We start from the raw sequence: 25521 nt of genomic DNA on the forward strand, positions 1-25521 counted from the left end.
TAGCATGCTTTGCTAACTACTATCCTTGAAGGAGAGCTGAAAAACTGATAAAAAGGAAACATCCTGCCCCAGAAGGTGCCAAGAGCTGGGTGATTGCCAGAGAGGCCTGAAGTAAACAAGAATCAGCAGTAACTGGGGAAGGGAAAGGTGGCTGGGGGCGTTCATGAACACCCACCCAATTAAAGGACTATGCAGATTACACCCCCACACCCTCAAGGAGCACGCATGCTAATTTATATATGCTTGACCAATAGTAGATGATGCAGTAATTAATAACCAATTAGCATAAATTTAGGTGGGTTTTTCTAATCCTGTAACAAGATAAATATGTGGTAGATTCTGTGTGTAGTGTGCTAGCTTTGTGGAATTACCTCCTGGCACCCATCTCTGCGCAGATATGAAATAAATAAAACACCTCTGCTCTGTGTGTATATTGGCATACTGCACACCGGGTAAATGATCCCACTTTTGGACAACAAAGCCACCTCCTCCTTCTCCTGTTTGGCTGTGTGACAACCTCATCACAGAATTCATACCCACATAACACACAAGCACAAAGGTAGGTTGAGCTTGAGAAACCACACATCTTCTGCAGCATCAACTCAGATGCTTCCAAATGCTGCATCGATATGCATGACAACTCATGTCATATGCACTACCATCTCAATGACATCACAGGACACTAACAGTTTCTCTACTGTAGACTGGTAGAATGATGCAATTCATACACAAAGGGTTGACTTCTTCAGAAACATTCAATCAAGCTCTGTCAATCTTGCTGACCAAAAAAAACCTCAGACTCCCAGATGGATCATCATTTGCTAGGATGTATGCTCTTTTCAGAATTGCCTGGCAGCTGCTCACTGCACCGAGTGCAACTATACTTTACAAAAAGTGTGTCATGCAGGGCCTGAATACCAAAATTATTCTTTTTCGCAAAGCACCACAGATAACCACTTACCACTCTTTATCATCTGGTCTGTCAGACACATCCAGGAATATAACCACTGCTACATTCTCAATAGTGTGATCAGCATGTCAGCTTTCTAGCAACATGCAAGCTTGGTTAATCCCCAAGTAAATGAACACAGCAGACTTTTCTCCTGCTCCTTTGCCATTCTCCTCCTGCTCTGCTAGCACCAAACCCATGCGAGGACTTCAAGGATGAGGAAGATTCCAAGTCCTTGCTCACCTACTGCAGCTGGCTATCACTACCCAGTTCACTTCATGCAATCAAATGAAAGGGAAAAGGATGACAAAAATGGAGCAAGAATAATCTCTTTTCCAGACTCTTAAGCAACACTGTCTTCTTGCAGCTACAGAATTCAGTTTGTTTTTCTTGGCAGGAAAAAAGAGGACCTATAGTTTATAAAGTGGGATTTGAAAGATTTTTGAAGGAAAGTGTTAAGATGATAGGTCAAATCTGAGAGTTCGTTTCAGATATAAAAAACTTTTAAGTTGGAAACTGAGCATTTTGTGTTAGAACCTCCCAGAAGTAGTATTTCACCTTACATTGACATGTCTTCCCTGCAGAGAGCTTACCGGCATTTGCAAAATGTAAATACAATAGTCCTAGTTAAGCACAGTGACAGGTTACACTAATACATACTGACAACTTTTTCAGTCAAAGACAAAGGAGCCTTCCTGGTCCTCATCTGCCTTCAGAAGATAACTTGAGGAAAAAGCCTTCCCAGTATTATTTGAATGGCCATGCAGGGTTCAGAAGACTGAAATCCACTTATATAAAAACAGGGAAAGATTATACAGCAGATATGTATCCAGATAGAAACACGGAAACTTTAGAAACTGTAATATATTAACTGTTACAGAGATTTCAGGCTCCATTACGTGACAAGTCACAAATTACCTTTTTTTTTTTAAAAATAAACAGCACATCAACTTCTTCCTGAGCGCTTAATTGGTGCAGAAAACAGTGTCAGCATAAATATTTTTCATTCTCTCCCTCAAATCTCTCTTCTTTCAGGTTTACACAGCTGTTAGCTATGCTGAATAGTACCTTGTCAAAGTTTCACATTACAGTTCTGAAAACAAAGTCTGTTACACTTGCAGGCTTTGTTGAAACTTGGGTGATGGGTTACAAAACACTTAATCACAAGGAAACGACTTTGGGTGCCTTCCCAAACTGAAAGATGGGCTTCTAATAGAAGGAAAATGCTACAATCTAATGAATGAAACCTTCCTGAAAAAAAGAAGCAACTGACAAAGCAAAGCTTCATGCTTTTGCATACCTGTAAACCACATTTAAAATGGACGTTATTACATTTTCCTTGCCTTTCTTGTGGAAGCCACTACTATATATACTGGCAGAAACAGCATCTTTGTGCACTCTGAACCAGCACCCACTGGCATAAGCTCTTTTTGTTCCATTGAACTGTTTCAAGTAGCAACCAGGGCTGCAACGACAAGTGTGGTTTAGCTGAGCCAACAGGCAACCATCCTAGCAAGGTTTGCTGAGTGGAGAAGAGAGAGATAGCAAGAGTTAGGTAAGCAACAGAAAAGGTAGAGAGAGGAAAAGAAAAAAAAAAACCACACCAGAACCCCCCCCCCAAAAAACAGGAGAGGGAAAAAACACAACCTGTAGTGGAGAAGGAAAAGAGAAATAAAAGCAAATTGCAAGTATAGACCAACAGAGCAAACCCAACAACAGAAACTAGAAAGGAGTGATTTTGAAGAAGGAAGCACCTGGAAACCCTAACATGCTTCTCGAAGCTCATTAAAAAAAAGCAGCTACACTAGACCAGCCAGATAAGCAGAAAACACTACCCTTCTACAGACAAACAATTTCCCCCGCATCCAGAGGGACGGGGCATTTTTCCCCAATGACTGCTGCTCTCCTGTGAAGCAGCACCTACAAATGCACTTCAAGCACCAGATAAACAAAGCCTCTTGCACAATATTATCACTAAGACTTAATTATTTTGGTCAGGTTTTTTTTTCCCTATGGAAACAGCTTGTACGATCACAATGCGTTTCCTCCCTCTCTCCTGTATCTTCTAACTAGGTCCAACTTCAAAACAGTCTCTATGACAATTAAGGCCCTGCAGATTCCTACAGATCCAGTGAAAAATTAGTGCCTGTACTGAGAAGGCAGTTCCAGAGAACATCTTCATTGAGATGCAAGGAGAAGCAGCCAGCAGTATGCAGAATTACAAACCAGTTATAACTCAGTGTCTCTCTTCATGAGATCTGTAGGGCCAGGAGAAGTAAAGGGAAAAGCAAAACTATGCAGATTTCTTTAGGCCCACTGGCCACGGAATGAGCTGGTTTTTTGTTGCCTGTGTAAGGCAAGATAAGGAGTTCATGATACTATACTGTTATGGTGCCTTTGTCAGAATGCAGCATCATTTCTCTTCTTCCATAAATGAGAACTTTAATCTTAGGTATTTGTAAATGCATTTGCTAAACACAGACAGACCAGCCCCATAAAGCAATTTTAGGTGCAATTTTGCAACACAATTATGCAGCTGAAGTTCATCCCTTCTGTTCATCACATTTCATTGTACTTTGGGACGAACATTGCTGTAACAAGTAGTAACATTAGTATGTTTGAGGCCACAAAAAATACATCAAACAGGGCTCCAACTATACCAAAAGCTGGTCAAATACTGCATAGGAGCTTGAACTTATGTGAAACTAAAAGACTACACAAGCTGTTCAAGGATAGAGGGAAGAGGGGAACGTGTAGAAGCTACAGCAAAAAGGCTCAGGTTCTAGGACGAGAAGTAGTTCTCATAGGTGGAATGCCATTTTTCCATAACGCCGGGGAAGCGTACACATGTGCAACTGCAGAGGTACTGACTTCCAGTTCTGTACATACCTCAGGTGCTCACCTACAGTATATTGTCACTTAACTTCCCTTGACAGAAGACTATTTACACACTCAGCTGCAATCCTGGCTGTATTACAAACACTTCACAAACAGCAGGAATAGTCAGAAGCATATTGGCTATGCTGATCCATTCATTTTGACCAGCCTTCCCATACATACAAGTGCAGTAATTCATGGCTGATAAAAATTATTGAAACACTCTTCAAACAAAATGTGCCTTCCAGAGACCAACTGCAAGATATCAATGTGCATCTTTTAATGAAAGCTTAGTAACAACATTATCAGTACTAATACACAATTTTATTAACAAGGATTTCTTCTCTGCAAGATCTCAGTATCTGTTTTGATAAAATTGCCTATTATACTCATTCTACACATAAGAAAGAGATGTGAATGCTCAATTCTCATTTAATGCACTCTACAACTAAATTCTTTTGATAATGTCAGCATAATGAGTTACCCAACATCAAGCCAGGACAGGAATTTATGAGTTGTAGATTATCTGTCCTGTATTTGTCAGGGAATATGCCTTCTCTACAGCTCACATAAATGGCTTAAATCATTTATCTCAAATGTTTTGCTTCTTTATGCCACAAGTGAAGCACTGCTTTTTCTTTTGTTCTGTTCATGCATGCATTCCCATGTGTTGCATCAGACATTAAATGACACCTAAGGAACAGATGCAAATCAAACCGTGATGATGCATTTTAGTATCAGTGACCACACTGAGGCCTTTGGAGATAAAAATAACAAAACTCTAGTAAGAGCTATCCTTTTTAAAATCTTTAGCATAGGATTCATTTGCCACTCCAACACTGTTAAACACTTCATTGTGAATAGATTTCTCCTTTATTAAAAATGCAGTCAGAATGAGTAAGGAAATGCAGAAGTTCCTTTTAGGCAGATGCTAACACAACATCAGGACCATGTAGAATAATGACTGTAACAATTCACATGTATTTTGTGCACCCTGCCGGATACACCAAGTGGGTGCTTGAAGGAAGTGAAGCCTTCTGATAGAGAACTGGTTTAATCATAACTTTTTTGTACTGGTATTTCACAGATTCTTGCCTATAATTTGCTCATGTTGGTCACCCTTGGACCAACTCTTCCCTCTATTCACCACTGTCTTCATTAAAAGAAGTCTCACAATAAAGGGGTGGTATTCACTTTCAGAAGAAGTCAGACTGTGGTACCAAATCCCTCCTGCAGTAAGAAGTCAGCTTTAAATATTCAGCTGTGATTTCTATACAAGCTCTTTGCTACTCAGTAGCTCACCTTCCTAGCTGGTGGGTTCCAGTACTTGGACTCTATACAAAAAAGATGTAGGAAGAGAATGCGTCCATTATGCCCTACCTTCAGGCACACCTCAGCCATTAAGACCAACAAATTGCTAGGTGGGTTCAAACAAAAGGTAGCAAAAGTTACAAAACTGAGTGTGGGTTAAATGGTAGCTCCCACACTAGGAATAAGGAGTTCCCATTTCCTTAACAACTTGTGCTGGCGAGTATTTCACAAGACAGATACAACCCTGAAGTTAAAGCACAGAGGGCACTAAGAGAGAACTAAGACTGAGCTCTCAGCATGATTGTAAATGCAATGCTAAGTTCCCTGCCCCACTTACTGAATACCCAGAATCTCACCACTTCTACTAGCTGGACAGGATAGCAAGACAGAGCTTATAACTCCTTAAATCAAGTGAACCCTAACTAACTTTTAGAGTGACATTTTTCTGTATATAGTATCTACTCCCTGATCACTGGATAGCTTCTTCATCAATTGAGATCAAACTGATACACAAGACAGCAGGGAAGGGGAAAAGCCCTCTGTCATGCCCAATAAGGTTTTCCAAAACCAGGTTGTTCTGGTTTCAGCTGAGATAGAGTTAATTTTTCTTTTTAGTAGCTGGTATAGTGCTGTGGTTTGGATTTAGTATGAGAATAATGTTAACAACACACTGATGGTTTCAGTTGTTGCGTGGTAGTTGCAGTGTCTATGCTAAGTCCAGGACTTTTCAGCTTCCCACATCCTGCCAGGTGCACAAGAAGCTGGGAGAGCACAGCCAGGACAGCTGAGCCAGACTGGCCAAAGGGACACTCCCCACCATATAAGCTCAGGCTCTGTATAGAACTGGGGAAGCTAGCCGGGAGGTGGGTTCGCTGCTCGGTAACAGCCTGGGCATCGGGTTGTTTTCCTTTCACATGTGGTGAGCAATTGCATTTGTGCATCACTTGTATCGTTATTATTCTCCTCCTTTGTTACTCTATGTCTTTATCTTAACCCACAAGTTTTTTTCCATTCTCCCTTGCAGGGGGAGGAGTGAGCAAGCAGCTGTGTGGTGCTCAGTTACCAGACGGGGTTAAACCACAACACAAGTCTTACTGGAGTACTTAAATCAGCACTGGCCTTTAAACATTGCTAAAACACCAGCAAAGAAAGTGGTAAACACCCACTGCTCATAGATTTCTTATCACTCCAAAGATAGACTAACAAAGATAAGGGGGGTTTTTGTTTGTTTTTGTTTGTTAGTTTGTGGGTTTGGTTGGGGGTTTTTTTTGGAGGTGGTTGCTTGTTTGTTTAACAGAGTTAAAAGGCCACATATGCCCTCCTAACTCTTGCCTTAGCACATGAAGACAGCATTAAGCCTTGAAGACATAATTTTGAGTTTCTGAAATACAGCCGTGAGCTTCCTACATCCTCTGATTCAGGTGAAGCAACTTGCAGTTTCACATTTACAATGCTGCCAATAATTTAAATAACCTTAAAGGTCTTTTTCCATAGTTTAATGGTTTCTTATACTAATTCTCAGTGCACATACACTATCTGTCCACATGTCCCAGCAACAATTGAAAACATGAATCCAGGAATTCCTAATTTTGATTTTTTTTCTACAGCACATATAAAATATCCCCCGGACTTTAAAAGTACAATCACCAAGTGTTTTGACATGCTTGAGTTTAGAAGGGGGACCTAAGATGTCCTCACTATTTCATAATGCTGTGCAAGCCCATTTAATGTATGCATGCTGCACAGGGGAAAGAATGCATCTTCACTCATTAACTGTAAAGGAGAAAGTAATCTGTACTGCTCAAAGACAGGCAAGGGCTACCTTAACTTGGAAGTTCCTTCATGTATAAAGTTATACTGTTGAAATTCACACAATTTATTTTTCAAGTATTTTTCAGCTTTGCTGAAATGGGCAAAGAGAGGGAAAGGACTTAAAAGCTCTATCTCATATGTCAGATTCTGGAGCTGTACTGGCTGGTAGCCAATCATCCGCCAGACCTTCAAATAACATATTACACCGTGTTTTTGCACCCCTTCCAGGACTTCCAGCAGGAGGAGCACTTCTCTTGACTGCCCCACCACACATGGACATCAAAAGATCCTCTGGTACCTGCAAGCTTTCTAACTTCAGTACGCATTACAGATGGTGCAGAAGCCCATCCTCTTGACTCAAGGACACAGAAAGCTATTTACCTATATTCTGCACTCCACACACAAGAAATAACCCTTAATGAGACATACAGACATTACTGGAGATGTCTAGCACCATTCACAGTCATGCCTCCCAGCCTTTCTGTCTGCTCCCTCAGCTCTCCTCCAGAGATGATGAGAATGAGAGACGAAAAAAAAAACCAACAACAGTGTGTTGGGTTTGCGTGGCAAGGTTTTGGTAGTGGGGGGGCTACAGGGGTGGCTTCTGTGAGAAGCTGCTAGAAGCTCCCCTGTGTCTGATAGAGCCAATGCCAGCCAGCTCTAAGACGGGCTTGCCCCTGGCCAAGGCCAAGACAATCAGCACCTCTGTGATAACATATTTAAGAAGAAGAAAAACACTTAGAGAGAGAGCTTTTGCAGACGGAGAGAGGAGTGAGAAGATGTGAGAAACTCTGCAGACACCAAGGTCGGTGCAGAAGGAGGGGCAGGAGGTGCTCCAGGCGCCAGAGCAGAGATCCCCCTGCAGCCCGTGGTGAAGACCATGGTGAAGCAGGCTGTCCCCCTGCAGCCCATGGAGGAAGGATGAGGGAGTGTAGAGATTCCACCTGCAGCCCGTGGAGGACCCCACACCAGAGCAGGTGGAGGCACCTGAAGGAGGCTGTGGCCCGTGGGAAGCCCACGCTGGAGCAAGTTCCAGGCTGGACCGGTGGACCCGTGGAGAGGGGAGCCCACGCCAGGGCAGGTTTGCTGGCAGGACTTGTGACCCCATGGGGGACACCACGCTGGAGCAGTTTGCTCCTGAAGGTCTGCACCCTGTGAGAGGGACTCCATGCTGGAGCAGGGGAACGATGAGAGGAGTCCTCCCCCTGAGGATGAAGAAGCAGCAGAAACACCGTGAGATGAACTGACCGTAACCCCCACTCCCCATCCCCCTGTGCCGCTGAGGCGGGGGGAAGGTTGAAGCCGGGAGTGAAGTTGAGCCCGGGAAGATGGGAGGGGTGGGGGGAAGTGTTTTAAGAGTTGATTTTATTTTCTCATTCCTCTACTCTGTTTTGCCTAGTAATAAATTAGATGAATTCCCTCTCTAAGTTTGGTCTGTTTGGCTCGTGACAACAATTAGTGAGTGATCTCTCCCTGTCCTTATCTTGACCTACAAGCATTTCGTTATGCCTTTTCTCCCCTGTTTAGTGAATGAGGGGAGTGAGAGAGCGGCTCTGGTGGGCACCTGGCCTTCAGCCAGGGTCAACCCACCACACACAGTATTTTTAAACTTAAGTTTTTCCTACACTACATTTTACCTTTTAATTCTTTTTTTTTTTTTAATAGGAAGTGGTTCTCAAAAAAAGACTGTTAAAAAACACAAAATAATATATATCTCAGCGATCAATGGATCGCAGTTAAATGACTTCCAGAAAGTACCTGGTCTAGAAGTTTTCCTTAGAAAAGTATGCCACTGAAGCTAAAGAAAATCCCTTGAACAGGAAAGATTCTTAGTAACAGAACTGCAGCTAAGTCTGTCTGGATAATAACATAATAAATCAGATAATTATTTTTGGTGGAAAAGACAGTAGATAGAAGGTTAAAAACTTCCATTTGTCCTGTAGATACCATTACTATTTTGAGAGTAATAAAAACTCCCAGTAATTGCACATTAATGCATCTTCACATCTGTATAGAAAATAGAGCCCTTGGGATTTTCTCTTTTACTGAGGAAAACAGGTCCCACAATCAGAGGATTTGAAGTAATTTCTATCGCAGTTATTAACTATATACTTCTCCCTGCTCAGTAAAAAGACTTTGTATAGAGAATATTTTTTCTTAACTCCTAGACACACACTTGAGAAAGTCAAATAAATATCTATCCAGTTCTCTATTTCAACTTCATTATACTGTTTAAAGAACAAACTGGGAACAAATATTTCCAGAGCTATCAAAATTACTCTGTATTCCAGTGATGCCACACTTGTGTCAAACTTCTTCTGCTGAACTGCAAGCCAAGGCTAAGAATTTTTCCATCACACTTCTCAGTTCTTTGTGGTTAATTTACTTCATTAATGATCAAGTAAATGTAATTTCTTTTATTTGTAAGGCTGTTCATTTTATGGAGCACAATATGGTAACTTAGAAAAATATCAGAATATTTCTCTTGTAAAGAACAGTGTCGCGTAAAATCTGTGTTTCCATCAGCCTTGAGAAGGTAAGTCTCCCCATCCGGGAATGCTTAAAACCAGAAAAACTGGCTGCTGCCTAATGCTCAAAGTTGGTACGAATCTTTTCATTGTATTAAGAGACAAGAGCTGAGAATCCGTGACTAATGCTGTCTGGTAGAACTTCTGTGAAAATTCAGTAGCAAAGAACAAAATCTGCTACTGCACTCACCATTCATCCTTATGACTAGTCATCATAAATCTAGCTGACTTTTTAGATGACAGTTAAAAAGAAACCCATAAGTAGTTCCAGTAACAAAAGCGAGTGGATTTCTGAATGGCTAGAACAGCTCCTGGACTGCATCAACACTCTCCAGCAAAAGCCAAGTAACAGAGAACTTTTCTTGACAGAAGATTAAGTGAAGTATTTAAAACTAAGAAACCGAGACAGAAGATCAGGGCACATCTCCATGGAAGTAGCATAATTCAGTTACTGTTCACAATGAACACAGAGTTTGTATTTGAAATAATATTAGCTTGTATCTAAGAGCAAGACAGTAATTCAATGGAGTGAGCACATCCTCATTATTATCTGTTGCAATACCATTTTGCACTTAGAGGAACAATACCCATTATATATCTTTATTGCCCTTTGAAGCCTGCAGACAGACTGCAGTATATTTTAACTTAGGTCAGCAGAAAACTGCTTCTTATGAAAGTATTTCAATATTAATTGCAATGTTTCTTTCTTCCTATTAAATATACTGGAAAACGTAAATGATTTTGTTTCTATGGTCTACCTGATGCTGTTCAGAGCAGCTGCATATAAGATCATGAATGCTAGTCTATATTTCATCATTATTTTAGCAACTGGAGAGTGGGACTAAGGAAAGAAAAATACCTCTTCAAACATATTTTTATTAATACCACTCATTAGCAAATGGGAAAATAAAGTATACTATCCTATTTTAAGCAAAACATTGATATGACATGATCATAAAACTATAGATGGGTATCATTAAGACTGGAACAATTAATTATACAGTTTATCTACATGAATGTGCCTGCTTTTTCTAGCTTTCACTTAGCATTAGTTGTGTAACAGACCAATACAAAGCTCTACAGACAAAAACATCCTGAAGTACAGAGATCTGAAGTTTGTGTGAGAACACTTTATAATAAATACAATGTAAATGAATTGAGACCTGTGTTTGCATGTAGGTAATGCAGATTTTGTGTATGTTGGCACGCAGGTAATGATCACAATTACACTATTCAGCTGTTTGACATTTTGAGATAAGAGAAAAGGAGAAGAGGTAGCCATGTGAGGCTAATGATGAGTGAATTATAAAAAAGGGGCATAGAAAATTAGGATTTTCTTCAAACAGAAATAATTGAAATTGCAATGCTGTTTCTGACCACAGCTTTATTCCTCTGCCTAAGAGAGGTACAAGATACTAATTCCTGAAAACCAGCCACAGATACATTTCTTCTCAAACTCTGCAGCACTATATACTATGTAGCTGACAAACTCTCCTCTGTATATAGAATGGAAAAGGGAAGGAGAAGAAATATAGATTGGGCCTTAAAAGCAGAAAATCTTTGAAGTGACATGTGGCCTAATCCTCAGTAATTGGGTTTGTTCTAGGCCAATTCCAGCATGAATTGAACAAGTACAGTTTTAAAAAATCTTCACCTTGAAAAATGTTACATTCATGAGACTGCATTTGCACTACTAATCTGCTGGTAATGCCTAAAACAATAACAAAAATAACATGATCACACTGTCCAAATACACAGTTGATAGACTGTGGCTAGGGTTTTATCTAAGAAAGCAAACTGCTTCCTTAGGCATGAAAACCATTTGTTTTGCAGTCTTTCAAATCCGCTCCTTTAAAAATGTCAGGAAAAAAGTGGACAAAGTTCAATTTGCAAACTGGTCTATTTCTTTAAAGAAAAAAAACCAACAACAATTAAAAAAATACTAAGAAAGCTATTGACATAAACATGAGCAATGTTTTATTTGTTTATATGTTATAGAATAAAAACATTTTTTCTGTAGTTGCTTCCGAGAGAAGAAACATACAGCATTGTTTCTAGTTTTCCTGTCAGTGACATCTTTATAATTCCACTGATGAGTTGCAAGCATTGGGTAATAAGGAAATAATTTTGTTGATAATTCTGGAGGAACATTTCTGGGGCTTTTAACTGTTTCTGTTCTGTAGATCTGGAAAAAGTGAAGTGCTTCCTAATAGATCCTAACATACGCAAAGTGCTAACACTCATTTTTGCTACCAAATATTGCAAACTTTTGCTTCAGTGTTTAGACACCATTATCACATGAAAAATATTTTTAGAATCACTGGCAATGGCAAGTTTGGTTTTGTGAAGAATTATGCCATACTCCTAGTCTATAATGTGTTTGCTTCTACAAAACTATTTTAAAAGAACTTCAAAGAACATGCCAATGAAACAGAAAAGTGTTTCGAAGTGACAAAAATGTCATTACAAAGTTATCCCGTAGAAAAATGTATTTGCAAAGCTGAAAACTAAAGGATACTTAAGCTGCATAATAGATCTTGCATGACTGTATAGTACATTAGTATGTTTAAAGCCTTGTACAGACAAATGAGCTGTATCAATAAAACATTAGAGTTAATCCTTAGAAGTTTAAGAGATGTCATTCAATGCACTTGTAAAAAAATCTATAGTCTGATTTTTTTTGTACCTCATTCCTTGAAACATGTTTTTCATTTCTTCTCCTCCTCTTACATTACCAAGGTATTGAAGGTTTGTTATTTCTTAATTTTCACCACTGAATGATCTTATTTTATTCTGTCAATCTTCCCAATACAATTAATTTGAATTTTGGTTGTCATTCCACCTTCAAGTTAGTCAAACAGGAATTCAGCCACACTCAACTAGTCTCAAAGAACTGCTGAGTATCTCTGAAGTTTGATGGTATGTTTGAAGAGAAAATTCCATGTCTTTGGACTTTGACTAGGACATTGTCTATATGGCAGTTATTTAAATATTTCCAGGAGAAAACTCATCCCTCCTTATATTTCTTCAACAGCTCATCATAAAATGATGAATCAATTTGAAATAAAGCCAACAGGTGGTTAATTGGACATTACACGCTAAAATGACAAAATTACCCTTGACAGATTTTCTAGATCAGATTTTGTTCCTTCAAAACAAGTCAGGCTTTGCTTACTTTATTACGGTTGCACTACATCAGCTAAGTTGTGATTCTGAGGTCTACATAACCCAGGGCTGAGCAGAACATGAAAATTCTTCTTGATTTCAACACAGGTTATTCTGTGCCAGATTTAAACTGAAATTAACATAAGGAAACACTGAATTAATGAGATACCAATTTGTACTGAACTGTTTGTTCTCACTTATATCAGTCCAATTAGACTTCAGACCTACTCAACAATATAATTACACATTCAGACAAAGCCTAACCAGTCAGAGAAAATGTGAACACAGTGAACAGCTTAGGAAAAAGACTTTGGAACACCTTTTGCAATTCATCATGACCTTCTGAATCTGAACTCTCAATCACTTCAACTCTAATCTTTTCCTTTACTCACAGCAATGTATTTCTCTTCTCTGGCACATGTTTTCTCCATGTATTTTATTTTATTAAATAACAGCCTGAAAAACAGGAAACAAATAGAATCATAGAGTGGTTTGGGTTGGAAGGGACCTTAAAGATCATCTAGTTCCAACGCCCCTGCCATGGACAGGGACACCCTCCACTAGACCACGTTGCCCAAAGCCTCATCCAACCTGGCCTTAAACACTTCCAGGGATGGGGCCTCCACAACCTCTCTGGGCAACCTGTTCCAGTGCCTCACCACCCTCACAGTAAAAAATTTCTTTCTAACATTTCTTTCTAAAGCGACCCTCCTTCAGCTTAAACCCCTTACCCCTTGTCCTGTCACTACACTCCCTGATAAACGGTACCCCTCAAGCTTTCCTGTAGGTCCCTTTAGGTGCTGCAAGGCTGCTGTAAGGTCTCCCAGCAGCCTTCTTTTCTCCAGGCTGAACAACCCCAACTCTCTCAGCCTGTCCTCATAGGAGAGGTTCTCAAGCCCTCTGATCAGCTTTGTGGCCCTCCTCTGGACTCGCTCCAACAGCTCCATGTCTCTCCTGTACTGGGGACCCCAGAGCTGGACGCAGTACTCCAGGTAGGGTCTCACAAGAGCGGAGTAGAGACGCAGGATCACCTCCCTCGACCTGCTGGTCACACTGCTTTTGATGCAGCCCAGGACACGGTTGGCTTTCTGGGCTGCAAGCGCACACTGCCGGCTCATGTTGAACTTCTCATCAATCAATACCCCCAAGTCCTTCTCCTTGGGGCTGCTTTCAATCCATTCCTTGCCCAGCCTGTAGTTGTGCTTGGGATTGCGCTGACCCACGTGCAGGACCTTGCACTTGGCCTTGTTGAACTTCATGGGGCTTGCACGGGCCCACCTCTCCAGCCTGTCAAGGTCCCTCTGGATGGCATCCCTTCCCTGCAGCATGTCGACCACACCACACAGCTTGGTGTCATCAGCAAACTTGCTGAGGGTGCACTCGATCCCACTATCCATGTCGCCGACAAAGATGTTAAACTCTGCTAGTCCCAATGCCAACCTCTGAGGAACTTCAGTCACTCTTCCCTTGTCCACCAATGCTGTAACCCCATCATAGAAAGCCACCAAATTTGTTAGGCACAATTTTTTAGTATAAACACCTTGAACAAAAATTAAAGTGCGTGACACTAGCCAGACATGAAGGAAACAAATAATCTTATACCACCATGGTTTCATTAGTGGTCATGACTCAAAAAGACTGCAGAGGAACAGAAAACTTTACACTTTTCTTCAGTTTTGATGAAGGGAATGTAATGATTCGCTTTGGGTGAAGTTAAGCAATTCAGACCTGCAAATTTGTGTATGCCTGACAATAATTTGCTTCAATCTAACAAAATATTCCCCACTTAATACTAATTTATAAGTCTTTCCAGAATTAGAGTACACATTGCCTAGAGGACTGTTGTGGTTTAGAGCATCATGCAACTGCTCACTCACTCCTCCCCCCACAAGGGGATGGTGAGGAAAATGGAAAAAATTTGTGGGTTGAGATAAAGACAGTTTAAAAGGATAACAAAGGAAGAGAATAACAACAAAAATAATACAAGTGATGCACAAATATAATTGCTCACCACACACAAAAGGAAAATAAAACAATCTGACACCCAGTCTGTTTCCAAGAAGCAAATCTGCCTCTCTTAGCCAGCCTCCCCAGTTATATATATAGGGAACATGATGCTATACTGCAGGGAATATCCCTTTGGCCAGTATGGGTCTGCTGTCCTGGCTGTGCTCTCCCAGCTTCTAGTGTTCCTGGAGGGGTGCGAGAAGCTGAAAAGTCCCTGACTTAGTGTAGACACAACTGCTATCTAGCAACAACTAAAAAGATCAATGTGTTATCAATAGTATTTTCACACTAAATCCAAAACACAGCACTATACTGGCTACTAGAAAGAAAAATTAACTCTATCTCAGCTGAAATCAGGACAAGGACATTAAATTAGTCAAAAATGCAAATCAGCATTTCAGACTAGCATATTAGGTGCTTTCAAGGGAGTCACACTCACAACTCTTCTATATCAAAGCAGATTTCTTCCCTTGGACATAATATATCCAAAACACTATTTCCCATAGTAGATTTGATTGACAATAATGAACTGCACAAGTAGGGTTTTCAAAATCTGGCATGTTTAATTCTGGGGGTTCCTTAGCTTTCTTATTTTGGGTTTGTTGGTTGTTTTAATTGTTTTTTTAAACTAGCAATTGCCCCAGGAAATTGTCTGAATAGATACACGTTAGATTTTGTTCCCAGTCTGATCTTCATATGTTTGAAGAAAGAACACCTTTGTACAGTGTGCATGCAATCCACCGTTAAATTAAGAAACAAAAAGAGAAAGGGAAGCACTTACAGAACTGTAGCCAAATCAGAGCAAAACTCTAAGCAAGCTTCCTTACTCATTTTTCTGTATGTTTTTGGAAGGACTAGTCTTTTCACCAATCAGGTGTTTTAAAAATAGAAAAAAGTAGGAAGTACACAGCCTCCACCTGGCCTCCACCCAAGATCACATCCTTGCTCCACACTTGCCAGCACTCCTCATTGCTAGCCTGCCACAAACCATATTAACGGCTACTTCTAATTACTCTGTCATCTGAGAGAAATGACCACAACGGCAAAAAAACCCCTTTTTTCTTCAGTAACAAGGTCACAGTGTCAGAAATGTGCCCATCTGCAGCCTCATGCTGCGTGAGCATTGCAGAAGCCTCCCCATACACATAATCCAATATACTACAAAGAAAACGCTAACAATAAAAAAATTGAAGCTGTGAAGACTCTTGATGTTCAGAAGTACAAAAACCTGAAGTGAAGCCAGTAACACATGCCAGTACGAGCCTCACAGCTGAAAGGTTCAGAGAACCATGTGACAGAGCAGGGCAAGGAGAAGGCACCGAGCTTCGAACTCCACCTTCAGGAACCAATTCCTGTCAGTAGCAGAACTTCAGCTACATGCTTCAGAAACTAAAAATGCTTTTGTGGCTCTCTGCCAGGATACTGCATGTCAATATGCTGTGCCATTTACACAGACTGAGATTACAGGAAATGCTGAAGGAGACAGAAAAATCAGTCACACAGTTGTCACCTGTACAAACAGATAAATAAGCTTTCTGCAGGTTTTGAGGTATAAGACACACACTCAGATCCCAGCTATTTAATAATGATTCACTTTTAAGAGTCCTCCAAGCAAAAACTAGTTAACATAATTAAAAGGAGGACTAAGAGAAGCAATGAAAGGACAGATATTGAAAACATACATAGCAAAAAACCTTTTTTTAGAACTCGCTGCTACCCTCCAAATTGTCGTGAAGTTACTCTATGAAGAGTATTTACTTATGTACACAAAAGACAGCATGATAAAAAACAATTAAGCTGTATCTGGTCCACGAAAGAGAAAAAACTGAACATTCTTAATTCTCCCCAACTGTTTATATTCCTCTTCGGACAGCACAACAGATCAAATCAACTTCTGCTCCAGGGTGGACACTGGGGAAAGGAGAAAGTAACAGCATCTTTTCCTTGCAGGAAACACTTTGCTTTAGCTAAGAGCAAAAGCAAAGACAGAAAGATTGAAAATAACATTCTGAGCAAAGAGTGTCCTAATTAATTTTTTCTTTCAAGAACAATCACGAGCATCCACCACTCTTAAGCTTTCTCACAGACAAAGTAAGCTTAAATATATAAGACACCAGAGACAAGAGTGAAGGATAGTAGGGATGTCCACTTTACAGGTAGAGAAATGAGGTTCCTACAGGAAGAGAACTGCCCAGTAATACAGAACATACAAGGCAAAGTCAGTCTAAAAACAAGTCTAAAACTCAAATGCAGAGTTATGATGGCACAACCAACTCTTACTTGAAGACTTCAGAATCAAGAAAAATATCAGGGTAAGCTGGAGAAGTAGCACATAGATAAATATAATCTACTGCAGGGAAAAAAATCCATGAAACTGAATTAGTACAGAACACTCAAACCAGACAGCATTTTCAATTTTATTTTATATATTTATTTATTAAACAGGGAGATTTTTTCTGACTTTCATTGTTCTTAATGAGATATTTTTCAATATAGGACTGCTATTCACAACATTCATTAATGACTGGATGAAAGGCAGGTAATCTACTGGGAATAAAACATCTTGATGAAAGAAAATTAGGTTAAGCTCCAACTGAGCATAATGAAGAAAGCCAGGTGACTGAACATAACTTCCTACACTTAATAAAGGTAATAAATGGAAATCAATGTAGAGAGAAACATATAATATGAATTCTAAAAGGACACTGTTTAAACTGTAATTCCCTTTTAAGTACCTATCACTTAGTACTATAACCTACTTATGAACATAAGTCAAAGCAATCTCAGTATGAATCTGGTAAACTGGACAACTGACTATTTCAGTTAATTATATATCTGCTCTTCTGCAGTGTAACATAATTACTTTGGATAACTGAATTGCTGTAATACTCATAAGGTTTTATGTTCTCCTCAAATCTTGAAAAATAGAATAGAAAATCAAGAAAAGCTGAGAAATCTCAAAGGAATGCTAGAAAGTGAGAATTCCAACACCACTGAAAAGAGTTAAATCTGTGACACGCTTTATTCAGATATAATTAGGAAGCCTGATTGTGTGCTTATAAATGCCATTGACACAGCTTCAACATACATGCAGAAACTACCCATTTAAGACCATCCCAAATATGTATCCCCTTTCACAATGCCCTAGCTGAAGCCTTAAAGCAACAGATGAGAATAATTTCTCTCTAATTTTTAGCCTGAACTCTCTCTCACCAAAAGATTCCCACAATACTTCCCAATAGTAAGTACCAATTGCTGTGACTTCAGAACAGAGCAGTTACCTTAAGAGGACACTGAGCAGTTAAGTGCTGGTACATTATGCATTGCAACTATCAATCCTTCAAACCACCTAATCTATTTAAGCCCTATTTACTGTATCTGTGCGTGAACATGGAGCGCTTGAGTATTCCAAACCTGTAATTACTTTCAGAGACATAGTAAAGTCCCCACAAATACATACAGTAGCTACAGGAAACATATATAGAAGTACAAGATGACAGAGATAATTAATGCCACTGGAATTATGCCATTTTCAGAAGCAGCATATTATCAGCTTCAGCATATTTCTAATTTTAGGCCTATCTTTGTAAGATACCTCATAGCAGCAGTCCCACAAAGCTAGTTGCCTGTGGCACTAAATGCACTGCGCTTCAGACTTAGGATGTCCCAGAATGGACTTACAGATTTGAACATACAGGGGCAGTGGAAGTGTTCTCCTCCATGAGATAACGTTAAAGCCTCTAGGCAACAGAGGCTGGTTTTGGCTAGGACAGATTTTTTGGCAGTACTGGTTCACGGCTGGAATAGAGTTAAATTCATCATAGTAGCTTGTATGGGGCTATCAAAGAGATGGTTATTACCTAGCCTCACTTTTCACACCGGAAAACAACATATACCATAAAGCTGCATCTTTTGTTTTCATAAAGACTAGTAACTTTAGCCTTCTTGAGCAATAAGTCTCTGGCTACAAAGTAAAGCGTAAGTAACAACAACAGAAGATTCTGAATATGTTCAGGTAATCTCTAATTTAGAGTAATAAAACCAGGTCTCACTAGATGAGTCCTAGAAGCACCAGATTCTGCAAGGCAAACTGTTTCATTTTAATAATGGTGTCAGAGCAAACTTTTCAAGCTGTGGTCCTTCTGCACAAGATAATTCCTTGCTCTTCTACAAGTTTCCTCCCATGGTCTCATGCAGCAGAGCCCTGAAGCAGGAAGAGCTGTCCACATCCCCTTGCAGCAAGGCTGGAGTGATTTTTCTTCTTACTGTATTCTACAGGTTCTTCTCCTAAAGATACTGCAGAAGCTGTTTCTGCTTTACATATGTCTAACACAAGCCAATATATTTGCTGTTCACTACAGCAAATACTACTTCTCAGCATGCCCCATTCCTTACTGCATCTATTTGCTAGGCATTTCCCTACAATTAAGTCTTGCCACTGTGAGTTTAGGTATTAGCTCATGTTACTCCAAGGTAAACTTTATTTTGCTATTTTCACCTTTTTTTTTTTTAACTCTTAAGCTTCACATCCCTTTAAAGTTATTTCTTCTACTAATAATGGCTCTCTTCATAGTAACATTTGCTATTTCATTAGCAACCTGCTTACACCTGTGACAGTTTCTGTATTTAACATCTTCACTTTGCCTGTGAACCTACAAAAAACAGTTTGTGAAGTGTTTATGTTCAAGACTATTCCTTACTTGTAGAAAATACACACGCTTCTTAAGTTAATCAATCATAACAATCTCCTTTGTTATGTTAATATAAATATCATAACTATTGAATTATGCAATTTTCACTTCTGTATCCTTACTGACTGCTTTTACAGTACAGAGTTTTCCACAAAAACCCCAAGATATGTCTGCCAGTGACTTAACCATTTGGCAGAGACTTTGGGGTCTGGATTCGACACAGTTAATAAATGGATAATTTCATTGGAGCTACAGAAAAAACATTACACTTGTATATTGACCTGTACTGAACGCTTTCTGCTCTTGTCTTTTCTCATCTCTCAACCAACTCTCCTCTCAGAAAAGTACACAAGGATCACAAAATGGTTTGGGTTGGAAGGGACCTCAAAGACCATCTAGTTCCAACCCCCCTGCCATGGGCAGGGACACCCTCCACTAGACCACGTTGCCCAAAGCCCCATCCAACCTGGCCTTAAACACTTCCAGGGATGGGGCCTCCACAGCCTGTCTGGGCAACCTGTTCCAGTGCCTCACCACTCTCGTAGTGAAGAATTTCTTCCTTATAGCTAGTCTGAACCTACCCTCTTTTAGTTTACAATCATTACCCTTTGTCCTATCTCAACAGCCCCTGCTAAAAAGTTTGTCCCCATCTTTCTTATAAGCCCCCTTTTAAGTACTAGAAGGCTGCTGTAAGGTCTCCCAGCAGCCTTCTGTTCTCCAGGCTGAACAACCCCAACTCTCTCAGCCTGTCCTCACAGGAGAGGTGCTCCAGCCCTCCGATCAGCTTCGTTGCCCTCCTCTGGACTCGCTCCAACAGCTCCATGTCTTTCTTGTACTGGGGACCCCAGAGCTGGACGCAGTATTCCAGGTGGGGTCTCACAAGAGCGGAGTAGAGGGGCAGGATCACCTCCCTCGACCTGCTGGTCACGCCTCTTTTGATGCAGCCCAGGACACAGTTGGCTTTCTGGGCTGCAAGCGCACACTGCAGGATGTACAAGATTCCACACTTCTGCTTCCAACCACTGCTCTTTCTTGCAAAAAATATAGCTTTGACCCTTCCAGGTGTTCAGATAACCTTCACCATTCCACACCAAGCACTTCACAGCTACCAATGCTTTTTATCCTTTGAAAGCATACACAATTGTGTAGGAAATGTGATGTCTGGACTCCAAGTCAATCCACCCAGCTCCTCCAGGACACTAAACCTGCATTAAGGTCCCCAATCTGAGGCTAAACAACCTTTGGTTAATCTCTCCTATCTTCTTCCAGGGTCTCCCAAATCCTTGAAATAATTGTTTTATACATACATTATTTTCAACATTTTCGGTCCCTCGGTTTGCGGCTGGGAGTTCAGGGGGCACAGAATAAACTCGATTCTGGTTGTGTCTCCTAGAAGAGAGGTAGTGGCTAAAACCAGTGTTCTTTGGGAACATAGTGTAAAAGCTTTGCTAATATCCCACTTCCTCCCCTGGAAACAATTTAATTTAATAAGTGAAGGAGACAGGAGTTGCTTATTACAGATTTCTAAACAAACCCTTTATTTTTTACTTTAATGCTTCAAAGAAAGACAGGTCATCCATTTCATGTTCTCTGCTCCCAGCAGGCACAAAAAAGGATCTTTTTCACCACACTTTAAAATGAGAATACTATAAAAGAAAAATGGTGGAGCCAGTTATAGTTTGGCCCCCAAACTACTGGGAAATAATTCAGATTAAGGGTTATGACTGGGAATCTGTTATCAAATTCAATTAATCCAGAGGTTTTTTGGCTATAATTCTTCTAGATAGTTTTTCACTTGTGAGAAACATGGATATGGAGTTATCAACAGTTCTTTCTACCTCCCAGCGCTCATCCTCTTTCTTTGACTGTGATCATTCTTACCCTTAGAGAAGCTCTTGATTTAGTAGTATCCAGAAGGAAGCAAACAACATTGACGTATTTTGAACATGCAACACGTATTCAAGCTGACATTCTCTATAAAAGGGGTTCATTTATCCTCTTACTCCCAGCAGCAGTTAACTGGCTTCATCAGAAAGCAAAGACAGACAAACTGTGCTCATACTTTTGTTCCCCATTCCTTCCCACCACCCCGAAAGCAGAAATTCAGAACAACAGGATTTAAAATATACCCTTCTGCCTCTGAGGGAGTTGGGAAAAGGATTACAGAGAAAGCATAGTCTGTTCATCCTTCTCTAGATCTGCTGAGGCCCATGCTGAGAAAATTAAGAGAATACAGTATGATTTTTTGGAAATTACAGGAAAAAGCCACAGAGTCTTACCATCAAAAGTTTCACACAAGGTAACAGATCTGTAATAAAAGTTTCTTCCACCACATTGTCAGATTGTGGCTACACAACAGGAGGACAATAGAAAAAACAATCATTAAAACAAGTCATTAAATCTTAAATGCCTACATGAAAGAAAAGGAAGGTCTCTGCTTTGACTAACTGCAACAAGCAGTTCTCATAGCAGCAGAGTTACTTCATCCAGATTTTGTATGAGTGTGTGCCCTATGTACTTTGGGCATCTTCACCTGTTCCCAAGGCTCCTCTCCTAGGATATCTTCCAGCTTCCTGCCTGGCAGGATAACAAGTCAGTCTCTCACATTTCTGAGCAGGAGTTAGCAAGTTCTGATGGATCAGGAAAAGAACCAGTGGAAAAGGCCAGTATCAACCTCTGTGTTGCCTGTCCTTCGCTGGTGGCACTAATTTGGGTCTGTCCTCCCCTCCACAAGCTACCAATTTTCATGAAATATAGAAAAACTTAACGCCCTCAAGACTCCCATCTCTTCTGTCAATTTTGGCTGAAAATGACTGGCTTTCATGGAGATATGTAAAATTGAGAAAAAAGCCTTGATCCTTAAGGAAAGCACTAAGGCTTACGTGTTTCTTTTAGTCAGCCACGCTGGTTAAGATTTGCTTATGCATGTTTATAGTATAACCTAAATTTTAATTCATCTGTTCCCAGTGAATTTGATCCCCTGTTTGTCTGCTCTTTGCTTACAGTAAAAATTCCTTTAACAAAGCATTTGTATTCTGATCATCTTGTGAATTATGCTGGTTTTTTCCTTCACATTCTATAAAATAGAATTTTCCCACAAGAGCCCCTAATACATACCATGTGTATCAGGATGAAATTCCCAGAGGCTAGTAGCTTATTCAACTTATGAGAGTTTCCTTGGCACCTACACATTTTTCCTTGGTTGAGTCAGCTGTTGCAGTAAATTAAGAATACATTTAACCCCTTGGACCTCAAAGTTAGGCCAGAGCTAGAAAAAGGTCTCTGTAGAAAGGCATGTGGGCACTGATTGGTTTTGCTACTCAAATATCCTCCAGGTGAAAATTTCAGTCACTGGCCAGTGTCTTCTACTACTACTTTGTATGAGTAGCTGCAGAAACAAAAGTGGTATTAAGACACGTTACATGAAAGAGGTTATGCACCTTATTCAGTGTATTGTCCCACACCACAGTCATTCTGACCTTTTAAAAAGTTTATTTGTTCATTCTCTAATCAGTAACATGACTAACAGTAGAAAGCAAGCTTCTTTCCAAATCAAGTAATAGAAGCTTGAAATAGGAAGCTGTTATTTAGAAGAGATTAACAAACTCCTTTTGGGAAACTTTATTAAAATATCTCCTCCCCTAGTGAAAATATGCTGCTCTACTGACTTCCATGTGTTTTGTTTTCCCTAATACAGTATCCTAAAGGCTACAGTACCCTAGACACTTGAAGAATAATGCAGTACCTCAGACACTTATTTTTGTGGGTTTGGATCACGAGCAAACTGTAAGCAGTTCTCTGTGCAGCTTGAGGACTTTCCACGACAGTATTTCCTGCTCTTCATATTATTCTTCTTCTATATAGTATGCATCATCAACATTTCTCCTTATCTGTAGATATCCCCCTGAGTTCAAAGTCATCACTGTCCTATTTTATAGGATCCCAAGTACAGCGTAGCCCCCCCCTAAATTCCTCAATATATACAAAACTTGTATCTATTGCATATTCAAACTAAGTCCTTTGCACTAAGGATCCTCACTTGCTTTGAAATACTGTAGCTGCAGATATCTATTGTAGGCATCTCTGAAAAAAAATTGAGTAATTTTGTTTTTCTGAACTGTTTGCTGAAGAAGTGTAATTCTCTCTGCCTACTTCATACTACAGTTGAGGTACCAAAATTAATGGCCTGAGTTAAACAGCACAAGTCTCCCTTTACACTTACATAACACTACTTACAAAAAACAATACAACCACTTCTAAAAACCAATACAACCTGCAACTGGTGCATGTACTGAGCATCTTAATATTGGGAAGAAAAGTACAGAAAGATGGTGGAAAAATCAATGCCGCTAGCATCTTTTAATACCCTTAGGCAAGCATAGTCCAGCCTTACTATTTTCTTTTACTTGAATTATCAAATTTTAATTTAATTATTGTTTGATAATTAGTCCGGTGACTATTTTGTAAAATCCTATTTTGTTTATTGCATGCTGGGCACATGTTAGTACCCACGGTCCTTCAACTCACCTTAAAAAAAAAAAAATAAAGTGGCTTGCAGATCACTGGAGAGGGATGTTGTTTGTTTTAAAAGGATGGAAGGTCCTCCAATTTAAAATAAAGTATACAGGAGCACAAATTTTAAGAAAAGTATACAGGAGCAGAGTTCCACCATAAGGATGACATTAATGTAGAATCTCATCATGTTTGTATTCAGCTGAACAGGAAATAAGACCCAATTTTAAACCACTTCCCAAGACACATAAAGTAATAACTCAGTTTACCTCAAAGCATTTGACCAAGGAAGGTAGTATTACTGGCACTAACTCAAAGAGGATTCAGGGTGGTGAAACACCTTAAGTCATCCACCAAAGCAGCAGCAGAGCCAAGAACAGATGCAAGGGCTGCTGACAACCACGAAGACATGGCTCTATGCACAAAAAGCTTCCATTTTGCTAGACCTTACACAGTTGAACCTGAACCTGGCCTCACATTCAACATTCCCAAAAGACTCAAAGTAGATCAACAAAACCAAACAGATCTCTCAGATACATTTGCCCCTAAGCTGCTCTGAACATAAGATGCCTTCTAGGCAGCAATTACCTGACATTTTCTACCACTCCTTTTAAAGTGAACTTAAAATTCTGAGCTAACACTTGGGGAGGTATCACACAACCACAAGCATACATTTTGTCAGTTGTAGCATTATTAAGCATTACTAACAAGTGGTAATAATTTTGGACGTAGCAGATTTACCTGAGACAATTTTCTCAAGTAACAGATAACAGATAACCTATTTGCCCAGTAAAATAAGGGTTGGTGTTTTTCTTTAAGTTAAGAAGGAACACTTTAGAAATAGTCTCAAAATGTCTACAGTATGAGTTCTCTGAACAGCACACAATTTGTCTCATTACTAAAACAACAAATGAAAGACAATGAAGTATTAACTTTAAGAGACAGACCACTGCAAATCCAACATGTGCTTAAATGACAGCACAAGGCCTGCAATTATCGCCAATTAGCAGCAACAGAATGAGGTCGTACTTAGAGATATTACAGTTATAACAGTAGGGAGCATTTAGCTTTCTCCAAAATGTAACAGTACTAGAGATTACTAATGGATTTCCTACCTGGCTTGTTTCAGCAATATATCAAATAGTGATTTTTGTTTCTAAATAAAAATTATTTGCAAGTTTTCCTAAAACAGTATTTGGTCAAATATACCTTACCATATAAGAATGTTTTCCTAAAAGTAAAGAAACTTTCAAGCTTTTGATACGAGTCTTAAAGGGGAAGCCATAATCCTAAGCAATGGCAATAGACATTGCAGTTATGCCCTTTCCTATGAAACACGTCATTAAAAAACTGGAATTCAGCTCAGTGCAGAAGCAAAAGCTTGCTGCAATTGTTTCAACTCCACAATATGCTACAGTATTGATTGGCTGCCACTGATGGGAGCTCAAGGTTTTTTAGGGAGAAACGGGATTTTGCATAGTTCTTTTTGCTGGAGTGAATTGCATTTGCACAGGATAAAGTCATCCCAACTCAATTTTATGTTGGTTCTTACTAACAGATGGTAAGAGATGTGGAAGGAAACATGTATTGGGAAGCAATCTGTAATCAGGATCTGCAAGCAGAAAGTTAATATGATTAAGTGAAAGGTGAAGTACCAGTTAATTTTCTA

At 39.8% G+C, this 25521-nt stretch overlaps 1 protein-coding gene across 2 annotated transcripts in view; it reads right to left on the reverse strand.

The window, feature by feature from the left end:
• Window positions 1-25521, reverse strand: part of MLLT3 (MLLT3 super elongation complex subunit) — a 136168-nt gene that overhangs the window by 64591 nt on the left and 46056 nt on the right. The window lies entirely within an intron of this gene.

Source organism: Grus americana, chromosome Z, assembly GCF_028858705.1.
Source record: "Grus americana isolate bGruAme1 chromosome Z, bGruAme1.mat, whole genome shotgun sequence".
Lineage (NCBI taxonomy): Eukaryota > Metazoa > Chordata > Aves > Gruiformes > Gruidae > Grus > Grus americana.